Raw genomic sequence first — 6,000 nt, forward strand, 5'->3', positions numbered from 1 at the left:
TACCAGGGATTGAACTTGGGGGCACTCAACCACGGAGCCCCATCCCCAGCCCTATTTTGTATTTTATTTAGAGACAGGGTCTCACTGAGTTGCTTAGGGCCTCACTATTGCTGAGGCTGACTTTGAACTTGAGATCCTCCTGCCTCAGCCTCCTGAGCCCCTGGGATTACAGGTGTGCACCACCGATTGCACCTGACCAGACTCACTTTTTAGGCATTTCGGTCTTGATAATGATCAAAAGAAGTGCTTTGCGGCAAAGGAAAAGAAATGAAGGGAAATGGGCACCCACATAAAATAACCCAGCCATCCTGAATTCCCGTGAACAGTGTCTCAGAGCCAAGTTTACCCTTTTAGCCGATTCCACATTCTAAGTTAGTTGCATGAACAAGAGTCAGGTCATGATCACAGCCCGACAGCACTCACCATGGGGCCTTCTTGTTACATCATCAACCATCTGAGAACAGAGGTATTCGACCAGGTTTTCTATATTGTGGTCAACATATATTTGGCATGGTACCTGGGCATTGGTTGCCAGATGTTTCTGCAATCATAAACATAATCCCATGTTAGCCGAGGATTTAGGAAGATTCCTGTGGGTAAAGTGTCCTCTAGGATGGACCTGGGAGAGTTCCCGGAAGCACAGAGCCCGGAGAACATGGGAAGTGAGTGCTATTCAGGATGTCCCTGCATTTCCTTCCCAGACAGCGTGGAGGGGGTTTACCCTGCTCTCAACCCCCCACCACCACCACCTCGAAGCCACTGTCATTAATTGTCCTGGGGAGCTCAGAGTGCACAAGGACACACTGCTTTTGCTTTCTTCACCTGGTGCAAAGTTGCCAGTCGGGTACAACTTATTTGAACTGTCCTCACCATCAAGTGCAAACCCTCCGTGCACATAATTCTTAAAATCGGATATCATTTTCATTCCTTCCATGTTTCAGGACTCTTTAAAAGGCCCCCCACGGAGTCCGTCACAGATGGACATTGGTTTTCCATTGGTCTAGAATTTGCTCCTTGCCTGAGGAATATGTCGTGCAATACAGTTCAAATTAATGAGCCTGGTGCTGGAAGGGGGCTGGCTGTGGATTTTACGGAGCTCATCAAACCACAACAGCAGATACCAACTGCTTCACGCGTGTCCACAGCAGCCATTTCCAGCGCACATCTGTGTGTGTCTGGTGTAGGAGCTTAATGGCTTCCCCAAACCTGCTGAGACAAGATTTTTGTCCTCCTCCCCGGAAAGGAGATCCAGAGTTAAATCTCCTGAAACTGGCGTTTCCACCAATACAGTGAATATAAGATGCATAATCATTGTACGTGAATCCAAAGGCAAATCATGTCTTGTCAGTCTTATATATTTGCAGAGTACTCTTTCGGGTTTATGATTTCTGGGGTGCTTAAAAGACTGTGTGATCCCATATCTGATCTGGGATTTACTTCTTCCTCCCTTCCTTGCTAAGTGTTTTGGAATGTCATTTGGCATTAATACGAAGCAGTCTAACCTGTGGCTCCCTTTGAATCTTTACCCTTGGTGAGATCTGAGACTCCTCTTAAGCATCTCCATTTCACTAATATGGAGACATGAAAGATATAGAATATTTGTCAGGGAACAAGGGACACTCTAAGTGGTTTAGAAAACGGAGCTGCTGCAATCTCCTGCTTATGAATGAAACCACTAACGAAATCAGTTACTGCCACTCTTTCAGGGCCCCATGGACCATTATGAGCCAATTTCGTCTTGTGTCCAAAGTCAAAATAGCTTCCAGAGAAATGGGTTGTCCACCTACTCTTGACGCTGAACCTCACTGAAAAATAAAACGAGGGGTGGTTTTCTGCAGGATGTACCTACCTCCCTGGAACACGTGACCATTTCCAGTAGATGGCTTTGTTGGCTGAGTGGGTGACTGTTATAAAGTCTTACCCATATGATAATTAATTTATTTCCATATTTCCTACAGGAGAGGGAAAAGATGTGGCTGGACCCAGACACAGCCGGAGAAGGAGCAGGAAGTAAGGAGCGAGAGACAGGATACTGGGGACAAGTGACTCTCAGGCTAAGCGCTGCCCAGATAATGTGGTCTTCCCCCGCTCAGCTCCATGGACTCTAATTTATTCTTCCATTGTCCCCTTTTAACTTTACACCAGAGAGTGGCTTATAGGGGGGCACGCCTGCTCTCTTTAAAAGCAGAAAGAGAAACGGAGGGCATCTAAGGATTCCTCCCATGAGTAATCCTAATATCTTGTTGCCTCTGGATATTAACAACCCATATTTCATCTTGAGGCAACAGGAAGGAATATACACTTTTTTTGAGCCATAATTCATTACTTTGTTTGCTGTATTTATTTGCTATATTTATTTCAACAATATTTGTTATTGTTGTTGTTGTTGTTGTTGTTGTAGAATTCTGGAATTTGTTCATTTTATCCCTTTTGAACTCAGCATTTACATCAGGGTTCTGCAAAGGAACAGAACTCACAGGACGTGTGTGTGTGTGTGTGTGTGTGTGTGTGTGTGTGTGTGCAGAGACAGGGAAAGAGGTCTGACGTGGAAATGGGGAATGAGATTACGGAAGCCAAGAAGTCTCAATGCAAAGTGGCTTCCGATCTAGTTCCAGACAGAACTCAGAACTGGGAACCAGGAGGGCTGATGGTCTAAGTTCCAGTCAGAGTTCAAATGTAAAGGTAGGAAATGACTGAAAGACTATCAGAGAAGAAGAATTGTTTCTTACTCAGGTTTTGGATTCTATGAAAGCCCTCAACAAGTTGGACGATGGCCCTGCACGTTGCAAAGGGAAATCTGCTGTACTGAATCTACTGATCCAAACGTTAATCTTATCCAGGCAAGTCATCCAACACACCCCAAATAATATTCAACCACACTACCAGGAATCAAGTGTCCGGCCAAGGTGACACATACAATTAACTGAAATGATGCTCTTTGGGTGATACTAATTCTTTCTAGTCCCACCCACTTTTCAAATGAAATGACTTAACTCCTACTCTCACTTTATTCATTTGTACAAATGAGATGTGTCAATGACGGGGTCTCTGAGTTCTTACAAAGCCCTGCAGTTGTATATTAGTGTCACTGTGGGGCTACTCTGGGCACAAGGCAAGGTTTCATGAACCTTCACCACCTCACTCTGAAATGCTTTCTCAACCCTTTTCCATATTTTCTCTGGTTGCAAGGAGCTTTCTAACCTGGGATTTCTTACCTGGAATTTACTACCATGGCCAAGAGCACTCAGAGACTGAGGCCCATGTTCATGGACCCCATAGAGAATCACAGGTGTATATTGGAGTCGTTGCCAAGAGCAAGGCTGGCATACATTTTGTTCAGTTAAAGAAAATTAACAAACATTTAGGTAGCTTGGTAAGACTTTCATAGTGAATAAAGTCATTGGATACTTGGGAGGATTTTGACTTTTCCACTTTCTGTGGTACAATGTCCTCTCTTTAATAAAACAAAGTTGGGCATGAAAGAGAGTTTCATATACTCTGTTTTAACACGGTCTTACTTTGCCAAAGACTAGATTACTTAATAACAAGTCCTATTATTGTTTGAATTTTTTATTGTCTGAGAAAATTCAAGAATTCAAAGCCATTGGTGTTTCTTTTTTTAAGCAATGTGATTGCTAATATAATTCACTTTTTTCTTTATTATTGTTACTATTATTATTTGTTATTTTTAGTTATACATGACAGTAGCATGTATTTTGACATATCATCATACAGGGAGTATAACTTCCCCTTCTGGTGGTTGTACATGATGTGGAGTTTCACTGGTCAGGTTTTCACGTATGTACAAAGGAAAGTTATATCCAATTTATTCTACTGTCTTTCCTAGTTCCATCTCCCCTCCCTGCCCTTCATTTCCCTTTGTCTAATCAAAGAATGTTTTTCAGGAAATTACATAGAGTCGATTTTAGGTTTTCTTGTAGACCCCACCAGCTCCTATCCCTGTTCTTAGTAGCACTTGGTACACTCCTGTCCTGAGAGGATGATGCTAACTACAGGTGTTTTCTTTTCTGTCCTGATACAAGTGAGTCTTAGGACAATTTGTTTTTTTTTTTTTTTTTTCTCAGATTCCTTAAGAAAACAAGTGCTTTCATTTTACAAGCCTAACAGAAATAGCAAGCTAACAAACTTCAGATTTAGGTGGGCACATTGCTATAACCTTGAACAAAATCAAATAAAATTCTCGGAATAGAGACTTTTTTTTTTTTTGAGAAAACTTCAGAAATGCTAAGTGTTTGTGCCTTTTTCATAATGCGTACCTGAAAATTTGGTTAGGCATGCTTCGGACGATGATTAGTTTGCTCAGAGCAAAGCTCTGCAGAGAAGAAAACTCAGCAACTCTTTGAATAAGGGCGGCAAGCTGCTTCTGAATGGGAGAGGAAAGGAATCCTGATGTAAACGGGTTTCACTCCACACCCCATCAGAGACGAGGAAGCAGGCTGGCCTGAAATATTTGCGGGTTGCCACGTTATTCCAGGAACTGAAAGCTCTATTGGGTAGGGTCCTATTCTTGGGCACTGTTGATTAATATTTATAAGTCACTGTGGAGATGAAAAGCACGCCATAAAAGTTCTAATAATTTTTATTATGGTGATTTTTGTTCCCCCCAGAAGTATATTGACGTTTGCGGTGCCAGTTTTAAAAAGAGCATACACTAATGACCGAGGCCAGGTCCTGTACCTGGAGGTGGGGTGGGGGTGGGGCGATAGTAATTGGGAAGTTTGAAAGGCGATAATTACGAGATGCTGAAATTTCAGATGAATTATTAGTAGCTTGCGTAGACGAAGCAACTTTAATTCCAACATGGAGCAGGCTACATCGATTCGGGATTGAGTTCTCAACTTGTGAAGTCATTGTCCTAGTCACAGAAAATCTCTTCCTTAGGTGGTGGCTATTTATGCTCCCAGCCAACCGCAGGTCATCTCAGGCTTCTCGGAGAGTAGCAGTGATGACTTTCAGTCATGACTTTTGTTACCTTTAAGTGCAGGAGTTACAGAATCTCCCAAATCAAATTTCAAATCCATTCATTTCAGCCTATTTTTTTGGTTGACAGTCATGTGTCATCAAATAGGTCACCAACCATCTGATGATCAGATCGTTTTCCTTATCTGTTTAAAAGTGAAATTTGTCATCTACAGGATAGTTGAATCTAGGCTTGCAAACTTATACAGAACTATTCTCTCCAGTTCTAAATTCTCAGGAGCGTGTAGCCTTGAAGGATTTCTGAATTTCACACTCCCAAACACAAGGACCTAGCTCGAGTGATTTTGAACCGTGTTTGGAAGTCATATTTCCATCTGGATGAGAGCCCAAGAAAGAGTTGTTAACTAGTTATAGGCTCTCTTGGAAGACAACGCATCACTGTTGATAGGAGAGAGATGAATAGTCACTTCATACCTACAGAAAACAGTTAAGAGGCTAGATGTTTCTAACTGAAATTGATATCCGTCATCAGAAAACTTCTTGTCCTGTATTATAGTCTGTTGTGTTTTATTACACTGTAATTGTATCTCATTATATTTTTCAAATTTCCTATCTTACTTTTCTAGTAAATCAGAGGCCAAAAGGTGTGGCTTTATCATTTTTTAATATATATATATATTTTTTTTTTCAGTTGTTGATGGACCTTTGTTTTATTCATTTATTTCTATGCAGTGCTGAGCATCGAACCCAGTGCCTCACACATGCTAGGCAAGTGCTCTACCCCTGAGCCACAACCCCAGCTCCTGAACTGTATCTTTTGATCTCCCTTCAGCATCCAGGTCTGACCTCCAGTAGCTGCTCAAAACATATATTTTAAATGAATAAATGATTGAAAGGAAGGTTTGGGTGTGTATTAATTGATAGAATCTCATGGTCACTCCTACCGAAGTGGAAATGCTTACCCCTAACATTGCGTCTTTTAGTAAGCCTTCCATATGGAAATATTATAATTTAATATGCATAGTTGGTGTAGCTCTGTCTGCATATAAAGTACTTTAA

This window comes from Urocitellus parryii, chromosome 16 (genome assembly GCF_045843805.1).
Source record: "Urocitellus parryii isolate mUroPar1 chromosome 16, mUroPar1.hap1, whole genome shotgun sequence".
Lineage (NCBI taxonomy): Eukaryota > Metazoa > Chordata > Mammalia > Rodentia > Sciuridae > Urocitellus > Urocitellus parryii.